This window comes from Danio rerio, chromosome 2, assembly GCF_049306965.1.
Source record: "Danio rerio strain Tuebingen ecotype United States chromosome 2, GRCz12tu, whole genome shotgun sequence".
Classification (NCBI taxonomy): Eukaryota; Metazoa; Chordata; class Actinopteri; order Cypriniformes; family Danionidae; genus Danio; species Danio rerio.
This window is the reverse complement of record NC_133177.1, coordinates 30,437,028-30,454,603: the sequence shown is the minus strand read 5'-3', so window position 1 is coordinate 30,454,603 and position 17,576 is coordinate 30,437,028.

The window sequence follows — 17,576 nt, the reverse complement described above, 5'->3', positions numbered from 1 at the left end:
TATGTTTGACATTTATGGGGGCATGTAACATGTTTCTGTGTTTTTGTTTTTTTGTTCTCCGTGATCTTTAATTTAGCCACGTAAATATTTTCTAAACGTCAAGCAATAATTTGCCTACAGCTTGTTAGTTATTTATAAACACAAAAATAATAATAATAATAAAATAATAAAAATACAAAGATAAAAGAGCAGCATTTTGTTAAACACAATAGTCTTTATGCTTTAAATCCTTATGTATATGTGTTGTGTCTTATTCGTTTTTTATTTCACTTGCTGCATTCGTTATTTAATGTTTGAATACTGAAAGAAATAACAGCCATCGCTTAAATTATTATATTTTACCATCAAAATGTGGTATATTTAATATCATTATCAACTTCTGATATAAAAACGCAGTGCAATTTAATTGATTGTTAAAAATGACTTGCTCACTTTTGACAAGGCCTGTCCAAAATGATATTTCTGCCACAATACAAATGCACTATTATTGTTGCATTAGCATTGTTTAATTTTCTGTTAGGTTCAGAGACTTTAAATATATTCTTTATTTCATCTTCAATCATTTTCAATCATCGCGTTTCATTGTGGTCATTTTCCCTCCAAATAAAATTTAGCCAGAGTCGTGCAACATGTGACCTCTAAATAAATAAGGGTGCTGTGACATCTACCTATATTTAGCACCCCTAATTGATATAGAGGCATAACATAGTCACGCGGTTGCTTTCGTTTTTATGAAAATAAAAAAAAAATAGTTTCGGCTATGGTTTAAATTTAATTGAACAAAGGCAGCCGATTACATTGCGTTACCACAACAACTAGTGATGCGTTTTGTGTAATGTTTCAAAGAGCTTTGTCGCATTATGACAGTGGAAAATAAAACCATATCCCTGTTGTCTGGCCCGGTTTGGCATGGAATGGAACGGTGTTTCTTAAAAAACAATTCAGCACGATAGTGGAAAAGTGGCTAGTGTGTTGCTTTCTCAAGCCACCATAATGATACAATTACAAATGTATTATTATCACTTTTCCAAAATGAGTCAGATACTAATACTTATATTTTTGGTACTTGGAAATGTTTTCTTTCTTTTTTTCTTTTCTTTTCTTTTCTTTTCTTTATTTTAAAGTATTTTGGCTCAACTTGTAGATTTAAAAATATAGAAATAAATATTGAGTAAATAATAATTTATTTGCTGTTTTTTATTTTAGTTGCCGTAATTAATTTAGCTAATTATCTTTTTGCAAAATATTAATTTCACTTTTGCTTTAAAAAGGTGTTTACGTATGACATGTTTGCATTTAAATGTTGTTCATATAGTGGATGCAGCAGGTTTTCTTGCTGGAAGTACAGGTTTGTGATTCCGCTACAGATGGAGCACAGAACCAGAGGTGTTACATTGGTGCCATGACCTGGAAAAAAGTGTGGTTCCTTCAGTTCGAAGCCTCAGTTCGTAATTCAGTGGGGCTTACAAAATTTGCAGTACAGTGCAGGTAGAGATCTTTTCACAAACTATGAGTTGGTGCTGGCAGGCTATATTTTAGTTGCAGGAAAAAGAACCCATCAGCTTCTGTATATCAACTGAAGTGGTATCGGCAGCGCTTACATTTTCCTGTGGCTTGTCGACAATATTCTTCACAAGAGAATAGTCCCATTTTGTGTGCCACTTTACTTTTTTTTACATCTCTCTTTGAAGATGCAAAAAGATGTATCGTATAATGACATGCTTTTGATATGAAGTGGCAGCATTTAACAGAAGGAAAGCAAAGAGATCTGGCTGAAGAATGATGACAGAGTATCAAAGCAGATAGAGCACTTAAGTCTCAACTCTAACTGAGAGCCTCTTACAGCTCTCATCAGATGAGCCATGATCTAGATATGACGTTCCTGACTGCTGCCCCCTATAAAAGTTTTCTGCTCGCCAACACAAAACTCTGCAAGTGTGACACACAGCTTGGCGGCCTATCTCCAAAGATAATTGACAGAGTTTAGGAGTTTCGAAAACTTGTCTTGTTCTGCCGATTTAGAGAACTCATTTTCTGAGTGGCAATTTATAGTTGATTTGCGGACACTTAAGAAAGGCATAGAGGTCTGTCTTATCCTAAAGTTGCGGAGCCTGAGGCCTGTCTGTCCTAATCTGCAGATTGAGGTTCTGATAGCTCTATGTGTGTCTGATTGCTCCTGGTTTCCCTCAGGGAAACTGCCCTCCTACAAGCTGTGTCCTCCTGCTCTTGATTGGTTATTTTTTCTCCATAGTTGGTCAAGCACCTTATTTTGATCATAACAATTGAGTGAGAGGAAGAAAAAAAGAAGGTAACCACAAGGCAAAAAAATGGAAGCTGTTCTTTTTCTTCTCAAGTAAACCTGTGAAATTGAAGTGTGTGTTAATAATCTGCTATTTTTAAAGCAGCAATTTGAACTTCTCCCAGCTCTTTGTTGTGCTGTGCTTATGTGAGGTGTGAAATGTGCAAACGTACAGTAGCTATAGTCTTAATAACAGAAACTGAGAGCAGCTTTGGGATTGTTTTGATTTTGATTCATGCTATCAAATATACTTAATATAAAAATGAATAAATAAAAACCGTCAATAACTTTAAAGCACTTCCAGAGACATATGATCTCCTTTTTTATTTATCAAAAAGAAGCAAATATATGCAGTAAAACTGCCAGCTGCTCTCTGAAAAACAGATAACAAAGTCAATAACGGCATATTGTCTCAGCTTTAGAGTGATAAAAATTGCACTATATTTAGGTGCATATAAACAGTATATATAATACATTTATACTATGCTCCATATCAACATGATGTCATCATGCATTTGTTGCAGATTTGCACTTCCAAGATCTTCCATTTTAGCCCATCCCAACAAAACTCTGTTGGACTGAGACTGTGAAAGTCAGTTGTGATCTCATTGTCATGTTAAAGAAACCGGTTTCAGACGATTTAAGTGTTCTGAGCTGGTGCATTATCCTGCCGGGAATAGCCATTACAAGATGTGTGCGCTGTGGTCATAAAAGAATCGACATGTTCAGCAGCAGGCAGACTCAAGTGTTTAAATCAGCTATTGTTACTGAGGTGAATAAAAAATAAATGCCAAACCATCAGAATCAATTGTTGCTAAATGGAAAATTAATTCATACTTTCATGTCACTGGTGTGTTTTCTGCTGCTGTAGCTCATCTTTTTCAAGGTTGGATTTGTTGTGCATAGAGATGCTATTCATTCATTCATTCATTTTTGGTCATGATTATTAGAGTTACTTTTGCTGTTCTATCAGCTCAAACCAACCTGATCATACCCCTCAGACCACTGACTTTTTTCACCCAAATATTTATTTTTATTTTTTTTTGATGATTTTCAGTATATTAAAATATAAAAATATATAAATACTCAGACCAGCCTATCTGGCACCGACAACAAACAATCCTGTACATGACCTTTCATCCACATTCTGATATTCGGTTTGAACTAAAGTAAATAGTCATGATATCTTCATCTCTAAAAGCAGAGTTCCAGCTAGGGCTGTGAGATTAATTAAAATCGAATTGCAATTTTAAAAGTTGCGATTAGCTGTGATATGAAATATATATGTATTATTTAGTTTCCCCTCTCCACAGCAAATGTGTGACTGTCGTCTGTGTGTGATAGTCTTACTAGCCAATTGAGTGAGCACACTTTCGTTCTGCCCAATCAAAATTGCGCAACTGAACTATGCAGGACGCTCAATCTAGTAGCAAGCAACAGCACAGTACAACCTTAGTTGTTTCAGCCATGTTAGTTTGCTGAGTGTTCTGTATTTTTAAAAATAATACGTCTAATAAGCTAAACTATCTCCCTAGTTTGAGATAAACTTGTTTACAGAAAGGTAATGTAATTTTTTTGTGGCTCTCCGTAAAACTTGGTCTCCTAAACATCAGGTCACTTGCACCTAAAGCACTTATCATTAATGAAATAATAACAGAAAACAATCTTAATGCACTCTGTCTCACTGAAACCTGGCTGAAACAAAATGACTATATTAGCTTAAATGAAGCAACTCCTCCAGGATTCTTATATAAACATGAGGCTCGTCAAACTGGTCGTGGTGGTGGAGTTGCATCAATCTTTAGTGATTTCCTTAATATTAAACAGAGAAATGGACTTATGTTTAGCTCCTTTGAAGTATTATCGCTTAATGTTCAGCTTCCAGATACTATGCAAAAACCTATGTTATCTCTCGCTTTAATCACCATATATAGACCCCCAGGACCCTATGTCAAATTTCTAAAAGAATTTTCTGATTTTATTTCTGACTTACTAGTCAAAACTGATAAAATGCTAATTGTAGGTGACTTTAACATCCACATAGATTACGCTAATGATACATTAGGGCTCGCGTTTATGGATTTAATACACTCACTTGGGATAAAGCAAAACGTTGTGGGTCCAACCCATCGCTTAAAGCATACATTCTGTCTTATAGAATCGAGGTTATTGACGTAGACATTATACCACAAAGTGATGATATTACAGATCACTACCTCTTACTATATAAGCTGTGTTTACCTGAAATCAGCAAACCCGCTCCAATACTCCGCCCTAGTAGAACTATTGTTCCGTCAACTAAAGATGAATTTATAAATAACTTACCTGATCTCTCTCTATTTCGTAATGCACCCGCAAACTCAAATGATCTTGATGTAGTGACCAGCAGTACTGATGCCATCTTTACTAGCACACTAAATACTGTGGCACCCATCAAATTAAAAAAGGCTACAGAGATTAAAACTATACCATGGTATAATAGTCATACTCGTGCGCTCAAAACAGCAACCCGCGCCCTGGAACGTAGATGGAAAAAAACTAATTTAGAGGTCTTTAGAATTGCGTACAAAGACAGTATGTCCAGCTATAGGAGGGCTCTAAAATCTGCCAGGACCGAGCACCTGCGCAAACTGATAGAAAATAATCATAACAATCCTAGATTTTTATTTAACACCATCTCTAATTTAGCTAATAATCGGTCATCCTTGGAACAAACTACTCTACCGCAAATTAGTAGTGATGACTTCATGAATTTTTTCAGTAATAAAATAGAAGGCTTTAGACAGAAAATAGGAGATGCCATGCTTATACTCCAAATCCTGTAAATATTTCATTGAATCATAATAATAACCTACACTGCTTCAAAATCATAGAACACGAAGAGTTAGTAAAAATTATAAATAGCTCTAAACCAGCTACGTGTATGCTGGACTCAATTCCAACAAAATTACTGAAAGAGCTGCTACCTGCTATAGGAGAACCTCTTCTTAACATTATCAACTCTTCTTTATCTATAGGCCATGTTCCAAACTCTTACAAGCTAGCTGTTATTAAGCCTATTATTAAGAAACCGCAACTAGACACCAACAACTTAGCTAACTATAGGCCTATTTCAAATCTTCCATTTATGTCTAAAATACTAGAAAAAGTTGTTTCCACTCAATTATGCTCTTTTCTGCAGACGAACAATATTTTTGAAGTGTTTCAGTCAGGTTTCAGGGCTCACCACAGTACAGAAACCGCCTTAGTGAAAATAACCAATGATTTACTCTTAGCTGCTGACCGAGGGTGCGTCTCGCTATTAGTTTTACTCGATCTTAGTGCGGCATTTGATACCATTGACCACAATATCCTCATAAATCGCTTAAAGTCTACAGGTGTCCAGGGACAGGCTCTACAATGGTTTAAGTCATACTTAACTGACCGCTACCAGTTTGTGAATATTAATGGACAGCCTTCACAAGTCAGCCCAGTAAATTATGGGGTGCCTCAAGGATCAGTTTTACGCCCTTTACTGTTTACAATTTACATGCTACCTCTGGGAGACATTATTAGAAGACATGGGATCAGCTTTCACTGCTATGCAGATGATACTCAATTATATATTTCAACTAAACCTGACGAGACGTCTGAACTTTCTAAACTAACTGAGTGTATCAAAGACATCAAAGACTGGATGACCAACAATTTTCTTCTCTTAAACTCCGACAAAACAGAATTATTACTTATTGGGCCTAAATCTTGCACACAGCAGATCTCGCAACTCAATTTACAATTAGAGGGATACAAAGTTAGCTTTAGCTCTACTATAAAAGATCTGGGTGTCATATTAGACAGCAATCTAACTTTTAAAAACCATATATCCCATGTCACAAAAACTGCCTTCTTTCATCTGAGAAATATCGCTAAATTACGAAATATGCTATCCATCTCAGATGCAGAAAAGCTAGTCTATGCTTTTATGACTTCGAGACTGGATTACTGTAATGCTCTATTTGCTGGCTGCCCAGCATCCTCTATTAACAAACTTCAATTAGTACAAAATGCAGCAGCCAGAGTTCTGACCAGGTCTAGAAAATATGATCATATAACCCCAATTTTATCCTCCCTACACTGGCTGCCTGTTAAGTTTCGTATTGAATTTAAAATATTACTTCTCACCTATAAAGCTCTAAATAATCTAGCTCCTGTTTATCTAACCAACCTTCTGTCTCGCTACAAACCAACTCGCTCTTTAAGATCTCAAAATTCAGGGCTTCTGGTAGTACCTAGAATAGCAAAATCAAGTAAAGGAGGTCGAGCCTTCTCTTTCATGGCTCCTACACTCTGGAATAGCCTTCCTGATAACGTCCGAGGCTCAGACACACTCTCCCAGTTCAAAACTAGATTAAAGACCTATCTGTTAAGTAAAGCATACACTCAATGCATCACCTAGCGGGTTCCACACAGGCTTCTGCATCTTGCTTATATACACGATGAACAGCAGCTACGCTAATTATTCTCTTTATTCTCTATTTTCACCTGGGGATACTCATCCCGAGGTCCTCAGATTATGTGGAGTCACTGATTGGATCCAAGACCAGCGACGTGATGATCCCAAGGATTCCATATCCGGGACCAGGCCATATCCTGAGCTGCTGCTGCGCTGATGGTTGTGGGGAGTGGAGAACATGAGTCTGATTCCAGCGACGTTCCAGGGACAGACGAGTCTTCGCTGAGGCCATCTTCCTGCCTAAACCACGGCGAATGAAGCTCTGCACAAGACTTTTGGCCAGCGGAGAAATTAAAATGGTCGTGCCCAACTGGGTCTGGTTCTCTCAAGGTTTTTTTTCTTCACTCCCATCAGGTGAAGTTTTTTTTCCCTCTCCGCTGTCGCCACTGCCTCGCATGGTTCAGGATTGGTAGAGCTACGCATCGATGAATTTGCTCTTCAGTGTTTGAACTCTCAATAATGATTAAATCACACTGAACTGAGCTAAACTGAACTGAACTGAACTTAAACACTAAAACCTGAACCACACTGTTCCAGTTACTGTGACCATTTATATGAAGCTGCTTTGACACAATCTACATTGTAAAAGCGCTATACAAATAAAGCTGAATTGAATTGAATAGAGAAAACGAGTGTTTAATTTCTGAATATTTAAAAACAAATTTGAATAAATGTTTAAGTAGGTTTATATCTTTTCAATTCATTTTTTAACTACTTACTGCAGTTTAGCAGTAAGAAGCTATGAACCAGATTACTGAGCTGAAGCTTGACTACAAAATTAAATCGCAAGTGAAAATGGAAATTGCAATATTTTACAAATATATATATATATATATATATATATATATATATATATATATATATATATATATATATATATATATATTTTTTTTTTTTTTTTTTTTTTTGATACTACTATCCATTATTCCCCAAATCTTACATCCCTAGTTACAGCCATATAATTAGGTGACTGGATTTTTTTTATAATAGATAGATTTATTAGATGTGTACCCAATAAAGTTGCCTCTAAGTGAACATGCTGTACACACTGTACAGTATATGCATTCTTTGTAAATATTCTAACACACATTGCTTTGTTCGAAAATATTATTAACAAAGAAGAGCGGCCAACCACTGCGATCTACAGAGTTCAGTTCATGTACAAAGGTGCACCAGTCAATCATATAATGAGCTCTGCATACACTGACCTGTATAGGAATGTGGCACAAAAGAAACCATTACTGAAAAAGCACCATGTGAAAGCACGTCTGGAGACTGTCAGAAAGCATAATAGAGACTCTGTTGCAAAGTGTAAAAAGGATTTCATGGTCAGATCACACCAAGATAGAGCTTTCCAGCCAAAATTCTTAGCAATGCGTGTGGTGCTAATATAACACTGCCCACACCTCCAAAGCACTATACCTTCAGAGAAGTGTGCTGGTGGTGGTGCATCATGCTGAGAGACTGATTTTTAACAGCAGGATTGGGCATCTTGTTAAAATAAAGAGAACAATAGATGGTGCAAAATGCAGAAAAATACAACACGGAACATGCTGAAATGAATTTGTGAGAGCAGATTTTAGCAGGGAAAAAAAGGTAAAATTAACAACGAAGTACCATAAAAAACAAAACAAAAAAATTGAAATGGACCCATCAAAGCTCTGATCTCACTCCAATTGTAAATCTGTCATGCTACTTGAAAATTGCAGAGCACAAGCACCATCCAACCAATCTGGGCGTAAAAAGAATGAAATAGCACTTGAACTTTGCACATAGCTGTCAAGTGCTGCAAAAGTACCTTTTAAATGTGCTTTTATAAAATATCAAACAGCAAAGTTCCTTCAAAGTTGTTTTTTTAACTTAATTTTTTCCTAATGTATGCTGAAGACTTTTGCAAAGTGAATACTGTACAGCAAATAATCAGAAAGCGCGACAGCGACAGAAAGAAGTCTACTGAGTATGTTGATAGAATTAACACTTCAAAGCGAAGCATCACAGTCATCCCAAGGTCAGCTTAAAGCAAACAGAAGGCAAACTCAGCAACGCAAAGATATGTGCAGGTTACTACATTAAACATACAGAAGCCAAAGAGTCAACACTCAACCCAGGGCTCAGCTTAGAGGACAAACCCCCACGAATGTCAATAAAGGACTTGAAAACAAGAAGTCATCACCAGACAGCTCCGCATTTGGCCGCAGTTAGATGTGCCTGATTGTGAATACAGATCTAAAGCTTGCTCTTTAAAATTATTGATCAGAACACCATTAGAGGATCCCTTAAAGGCTATGCCCTGCACATCTCTCTTATTATTTTGTTACACATCCCCTTTTTAAAAATAAAATAAAATAATGTATGAGTTTTAAACTCATCCCAGGTCACAGATGTTTTCATAACATTTCTGAATCCTTCGCTAGCCTCTTGCTTAGTTTAAAACAGCCATTGCTTGCATAATTATCCAAGCTCTTTTAATGAGTTTTCCACTGGCTTGAAGCGGTAATTGGATTTTTCTTGGAGCAATCTTGTTAAATGCATAAAATCGTATATTTAATTTAGAGAGGAAATCGATGGCGAAGTGAGTGTCGTTGGCAGGGCTTGTGCCGTTCTGGACATGCAACCGGTGCCGCTGAGGAGAGGAAGGTAATATATTAACACGCACACTAACATCTCGTTACTGTAATGAAAGCTGTAAATCCAAAGCATGAGTTTTATAAGTGTTTCATGGGAACCCTATAAGCAAGAATCGAGTATTCTGTTGTGTTAGGGGCGACTTTATTAATGTTGTTAATTTTCTAAATGGACCGCAATTTTTCATGGAAAGCCTGAAGCTGTCATATTTTAGTCAAACAAGAACGGACGTTTCTAATCAATATTGCCGAGCTCCGTCTCTGACATTTGTGTCTGTCAAACTGATTTAAAATCAGAGCGGGCAGTGAGTTGGAAAGCTGAGGTGGTTTGACTCACCGCTGAAAGTGCTGTGTGAAGATGACGTGCTGATAGCTGTACTCTTTCAGGTCCGAGCTACCTTAAAAGACAGAAGCCTGATTTAACTCAATTTGCCATGAGATGGTCAGTTGCGATGCTTATCCAGGCTCTCTGTGATTTAGTTTGGGCCACCCAATCAAATTAGAGACATAATTGTTTTAGAGGGAGAGATGAAAAATGCTGCAGAGTAAATATACAAGCATTGTAAATGATGAATGAAAACGCTGTTTATCCAATCAAAGTTCTCCTGCTGTAAAACGGCCACTGATTGGTCTTCAGTCATCACCTCTACCCGCTAAACTCACCCACCTTACCTGAGATCCAGTTTCTATTGGTTGAATTTAATCACAGTTATTCTATTGGATCCAAAGCAGCGTTTACTCACACTGCTATATTTTGGTTTGTTTGAATTGAGAAGACATTGTATGTAACTTATTATGGTTCTCTAATATTTGGCAATCCAAAAAGTAGCGCAGAAGGCTGTATCATCTACACTCCATATAACATACTTTTCAACATTGGCATGTGAAAATAAGGGATACCTCCCAATTACATATGATAAAATTGTGCTGTTCAATTTTAAATAAACAGTTAAAAGTTATATTTATTATTATTATTATTATTAATAATAACTTATCCAGCACGTTTTTGCGCAGCGGATGCCCTTCCAGCCACAAACCATCTCTGGGAAACATCCACACACACACATACCCACACACTTATACGGACAATTTAGCCTACCCAATTTACCTGTTCCACATGTCTTTGGACTGTGGGGTAAACCGGAGCACCCAGAGGAAGCCTATAGTGCCTATAGGGAGAATCGACTCTTAAATGTTTACTGCCACCTTTTATAGAAAAATTACAAATAGGGGAGAAATACAGGGAAATACCTTTACAGGATAATAGTGGGATATCATTTTAAAATACAGGAGAATACTGGGAAAAACCAGAGGGTTGACAGATATGATATACTTTTTACATTAGCTTGACCCTGTTTGGTCTCCAACTGAAACGTGTTTGAAAGCTGAGACCTTTTCTTGCTTCATTTTCAATAAAGATATACATTTTAGCTGCACTTTTAGACAGAGTAAAAACAAAGTATCGTCACTTTTATATGTCAAAGTTTGCATCTCAAGTTTTTAAAATAATGTCCTGTAGTTTCACTCATTTTAACATGATGCAACGTAAGTGTCTTTCTAAATTAGCATCTTTAGTATTCATTTTAGAGTTGTTGGTATTTAATACTGTGGGTATTAATATTTTTTCATGTAAGGCATGTGCACGTGTGTATGTTTTAGATATTATGGATTGGCAATGCATTATGAAATCTATAGTTTTATATTAGTCATATAACATTTGCTTTTTATGTGACAGCAACAATACAAAAGAACTGAATATTGTTTGATTATTATGTTTATCAATTCACAGATTGCTGTCAGTTTATATAATTTTCACACTTTCTCCAACAAAAAGTTGCAATGAGACAAGTTATGCTGTCTGTTTATGTGACATTCAGCATTAAGCCCATATGATTACCCTGCAATATATATTGCTAATGTTTTAGTATGTTGTATTTATCTATTCAGTTTTCTCATTTGCAGTGCTTCGGGTTATACAACTGTAAACAAGAGCAAAAATAAAACATTGTATCATCTTAATTCACTTTAGCTAAAATCATTTAGGATGCTTTCACACCTAGACTTTTGTTTTGGAACCTGTCTCGTTTGCTCAATTAGCGCAGTTCATTTGGCACATGTGAAACCAGCAATCGAGCTCTAATCCGCACGAAATCAATCGCTCCGAGTTCGCTTGAATAAAGTGGTCTCGACTCGATTGAAACAAACTCTGGAGCGGGTCGATTTGAGTGAGAAAGCGATACGATCCGAACCTGTTTATATCTCAGTGTTTTATGGAAATGTGATAGGCATACGGCTATATGAAGAGAGAATTATGAGTAGGGCGGGAGGTCATTCCAAACATCTCAAGTCTACCGGAAGTTTCAGGAGTCTCCCGCAAATGCACAGAGACTCCCGAATGCCCATAAATAAGTAATAATCTCCCGGAAATCGCGCGTCTCCCTCCCTGGTCCTCAAATACGTCGCGCACCCTTCTCATCCCTCCCCACCGCATCCCTCCTCGCTCGTCAGACACGTCGCGTGCACCAAGAGCAAAAAGCAACAATGTAACAATTGTGATCCCTGTTTCGGAACAACTGAATTGATCACAGGTGTGAAAGCACCCTTAGTTTACTTCATCAAAATGTATTACTGACAAAAAGCTGAAACACTATTATCTTAGGTTGGATTTATGTAGACTTCAAGCTTTAATAAAAATGTTAAAGTTTCATCATTGCTGAATAATGGGATGGGCACTAATGCAGTCTTTAGGCCCGGGGGTGTCCTAACCTTTTGTATGAAGGACCAAAAACCAAATATCATTCAGAGCTGTGGGCCAAAGATAAATACACCAAAGTATTTTACATAAAGGTTGACATGGGTAATTTCCTAATTTATTTCATTTAAAAATGAATAGAAAACATCTCTTTTATTCATATTAACCAATTCAGTATAATTGTTTAATTATAGCTGATAAACTTAAAAAATTACATTTAGAACAAGTTCAATGCTGAATACACTAGTCAAGCAGAATCTGTCTTTGCCTTGATTTGCTCACCAAAGTTTCTGCATTGTCCTCTAGGCGTTGGGCGACAGTGTATACATGTAAAACTAAATTACGGCATTTAAACTGAAACATTTAATTTCAGCTTATTTGTAGCTTCAAATTAAAACAAATAATTAAAAGAGTTACATAAAAAAGTATGAAAGGTTACATTAAATCTAAATGAAAATCTTGAAAACATTCCCACCAATATCTCTCTCTTCTCAGATGGGAAGGTTACTATGGGCCAGCTTTGGCCTGCAGGCCCTAGTTTGGGCATCTCTGCTTTAGGCCCTGCTAAAACTGTTTCAAAAGAACAACAATCACTATGTTCATCAAGAAATGTAATGGCATATTTCAGAACAGCATGACAAATTAGATTAATCAACTGAGGAGAACTTAAGCACTACTTTTGAGGTGTTCAAATAATTGTTAAATCATGTTAATTTCTAGAAAAAAAGTCATTGAACTAAGCGTGTCATTATCACACTTGAAATAAGCTCGCTCTGTACTCACTGAAACAACATCTATCATTTTATTAAAAAGTGAACTTCTTTACAAACACAGACATGTCCCTCTGCACACCAGGTCTTTGAGAGGAAGCAGCTGAATATCGGGTCATTGATTGTCTGCTACACTAAAGATATAGCTTCTCCGCCTGTTAAGGCCACTAAGACAACCAGGCATTCACTCAAATGAATGTGAAGCCATTAGGAAAAGACATAACTCACTGTGAAGTAAATAAAAAAGAAACAGAGGACAGGATGAGCCCGCTTTCTATTCAGAGCTGCTCTTATAATTATTCTGAATAAATAATGAAGATCTACTTGAGAAGCAGTGAATGAATGATTTTCCCCCTTTTCAAAAGGGCACCAGTATGTTTTATTAAGCTCCGTTGGTTTTGCTAGCCGCTTATAACAAGCCCAGCATTCCTCTCATGTGCTTATGAGATCATTTCCTAATAACGTCTGTAATCCTGAACCAAACAACGACCAGTTCGCTAAAGTAAACAGAATCAAAGTCATGAAAAGAAAATGCGACATTGATTTTCAGTCCTTTTGATATATGTGTTATGGAGTCTCATGTCTGTAAAAAGAACAATGATGGGGTGACCCTATCCTCCTTTGTTTGCATTATCTGCTCGCTGCAGTGACTTGCTTAATTAAAACTGTATTTATTATTACTTAGTGCCAAGTCAAACGAGATTTCAATTGCCCTTTTAGTTTTCATTTAGCGAGCCAGTTAACAAATAATTGCATTTGCTTTCTGATAGCAGCTTCCCTCTAATGATCACAGACAGTATTCTCAGTCTTTATTACCCTTAGTCAGATAAACAAACAAAATGACAAGTTATCACTTGCGCTGAAAGCCAAATCCATTATCAGCAGCGTAAAATGATCACTTTATAAGTACATGGAGTGGACAAAATGTCCCACTCAATTCCATCCAAACTTATACGGGTAGCTCCCAAAAATGCAGTAATTATTTTTTATTATTTTTTGGTAAATCACCATTTTTTAAGTAAAATAATTTATATTTATGTAGTAGGAAGTAGTCTGATATTTGAGAAAATATAAGGGATCAACAACTTAATTCTTTCATTGTTTTTTTTTTTTGTACCAAAATGTACATCCAATGGTGTGACAGAAAAAAAAAACGAAACTACTCTTTATACAGTTTTTTACAGTCGTTAGCCACAAATTTCAGTACCCTGATGTCCATTTTCAATTCTAGACACAAAACCAAAGCAGTCACTACTTGTAACACAGACTCTCTAGTGTTCAAACTCTGCTTGCTGTGTTAATTTCTTTAGACTAGCTCTGCATTTGCACATAATCCTTTTATCATACAAATACTATAGGAACATAACATTAGATCAAGAGCACACACAATGCACATCATTTCATTCATTCATTCATTTTCTTTTCGGCTTAGTCCCTTTATTAATCTGTGGTCGCCACAGCAGAATGAATTGCCAACTTATCCAGCACATATTTTATGCAAGGGATGCCCTTCCAGCTGCAACCCATCACTGGAAAACACAACATTTCAATAAACTATTATTACTTAATCATTAAATAATGCTGTTTAAAATATATGATACAGTTTTCATTATGGTTTATACATAACCTAGCAAGCACACACCATCATAAGACGTTAATATTAATAATATTACGTTAGACTTAGATCATGACCTCGGGTGACCAAAATTCATCGTCTAGCCAGCGTCTAAGGACAACAATATTTTAATGTCCAATAATGACATCAAATTACGTTGATATTTGGTTGATATTAGGTTGTGTTGGAAAATGAATCCAACGTCTGATAGATGTCACAGTGGTAACATCCACACAACATCAAGGTGTAACTCGATTAGACATTGATATTTGGTTGATTTTAGGTTGATTTTAGTTTGGACATTGAACATTGCCTTTGTCTAAACAAATCCAACATCCCCATGATGTTGGGGTATATGTCAATATGACAGGGAAGTGTAGAGGGACAGTGGAATCACTCAACTAAAGTGTTTATTCATTCAATCATAATGTAGGTTTACTGTTAAAATAATAAAAATAAAATAAATAAATAAACAGAATAGTAAAGTTAACAAAAGGACTTTTCACTGCACAACCCCATATGAAAAGCAGATATATGGCATGATATGGCAACATATGCAAATTACTTGTTATTTGGATTTCTGTTTACATTTTATATGGAAACCTATATATATATATATATATATATATATATATATATATATATATATATATATATATATATATATATATATATATATATATATATATATATATTTTTTTTTTTTATAAATAAACTAGTGTCACAGTAACTAGTGTATGTAATTTGCATATATTTCCTTACATCAGATTTCTATTTTGGGGTCTGTGTTTTCATCAGTCCGGTCTTGTGGATTTGGCCACAGGTTCTCCTCCACATCAATGGAATATCAAAGGAATCCGGGCCTGACATTGGTCTGCTGATTGAACTTTTTTTTTTTTAAATGTCCACCCCAACCCTAACCCTAAACCCAGCCATCACAGGACTGTAAAAATATTCATTATTGTTATACAGCGTAATAAAAATCTAGACTTTACTGAGAAACAGTTGGGGTTGGATGCCACACTTTTCTTTTCTGCAAATATTTTCTCTTGTTTTTAAATATAGTCAAGAAGGTAGGAGTAGCTTTTGTATTTTTATTTCAGTCATTTTATTAAGTGTATTTAGTTTAATTTGGGTTTTTAGGTAGGGGATATGTTTTTGTTTATTTTAATTGTTTCTGTGGGTCCTTTCCAACGTATTTAGCTTCACATTTTGGGTGTTTAAAAAAGAAGAAGAAAAAAAAAGAAGACAAACTAATGAACCTGACTCCAAGGGTTCTTAAAGGTGACTTTTATTTGTATAGTGTTTTTTATATTTTGTCCTTGACCCCTAGACCAGGGTCGTAACACAAATGTCTAAATCTTTTAGCAACTATGCAATGTTTGACTATGAAAATGCAACATCCCGTCAACAAGCCATATATTTAACATACTGAGCCTTTGCAGCTATTTGAAAGCAGACATTGTTTGGGCATTGAGATTCAATCTCCAAACGTTTATGCCTTCAGAAAAAACAGTTTACAGCCTCCATCCGGGTGCCAGAATTTGTTGGGGAAGAAACCAAAATGGAACATGTTTCATGACTCAGAACAGATCACAGCTATCTCACACTGCGATAGCGCAGGCCAGGCTGCAACAGGCGTTCGTGGAAGGACTGCCATTCTAACACGTCAAGCTGTGTTCGATTCCAACAGCGAGACTATAGGCTCAGTTTGAACTCCATCACTGGAGGGATCTAACTAGCCAGAGTGAGACAATTTATGGGCTAAGCTTGTGTGTCGTCGCACCAGCTCAGACGCAAGATCGTATTTCTGGATGTATGCTTGTGTTCACTAACTGAATCATCAATCTCCTTTTTCGGAGGCTAATTTAGCTGAAGCCTTTTAAATGCTCTGACAAGCTTTGTGTCATTCATCAAACTCAAGGCCCCGTTGGCTCACTCCGCTAGCCTTGATTACACATCATTTCTGTTAGCAAATCTCCCTGTTCCACAAACAAAAGCAGCCAGTAGATCTCTGGATCAAAATATGCACCGTAGAGCTGACATTGTGATATTTTAACTATATATATTGCGATATGAATATAATTTCACAATATTACGTAAGTAACTCTTTTTGGAAAGCATTCATCATGTTACATTGATTGAAAAGAGTTTGTAGGAGAATCCATCTGCATAAAATATGAAAAATTATACAAAACATAAAACATTTAATAAGTTAAACCACACTAAATGATAGACGAAAGATACTTTTTTTTTTTTTTGAGTTGAGTAGAGACATTAAATAGCCAAATGTAAAAAAAAAAAAAACACTGCAAAGTCTACACAAAACAAAAAAATAAAAAATAATAATTGTGTCTAATTATTTATACAAAGTGGCAAAATGTAGAGTTTCCGGAACCCAAATGGTTTGACAGGCCTTAAAGAGAAAGTGAAGCACTCAATTAATGTAACCATTTAGCAGAAAATAATATATTTTAATAAAGTTTTTCGTGCAAGGGCGCTGCCATCTTATAATATGGCTGTGTCTGACGTCATGGGGTTGCTTCCATTCCCTCAGATAAACAGATAAAGTGGAAGTCATAGACTGAACACGGACACTAGAAAGCTTAATTTAACCCAATGTGTGAAGTTGTCGACGTGGAACCCATTGTGAAGTTTAATAGTGTGGAGTTGGGGTGGTGGATGGATGCTGAAGTCAGCGAAACAGAGATATGACGTGTTTGGCTATTTATAGGGGTTTGGTCTTGAGCTGATTGGATAATAGAATGATTGTCTGTAATGAATAAATTTACATCCTTCATACATCTTGAGAGATTGAGTTAATTGACTTGATAAGAGAATATGCCTTGACATGATGCACAAAGACGTGACTTAGTAAAGTCCCACCTACAACTTCACACATTGGGTTAAATTAGGCTTTCCAGTTTCCATGTTCAGTCCATTGCTGCATCCCAATTTGCATACTTATACTATGCCATAAAAGTATGTACTTTTTTTGTGAAAGAAAAAAAAAAAAAAAAAAAA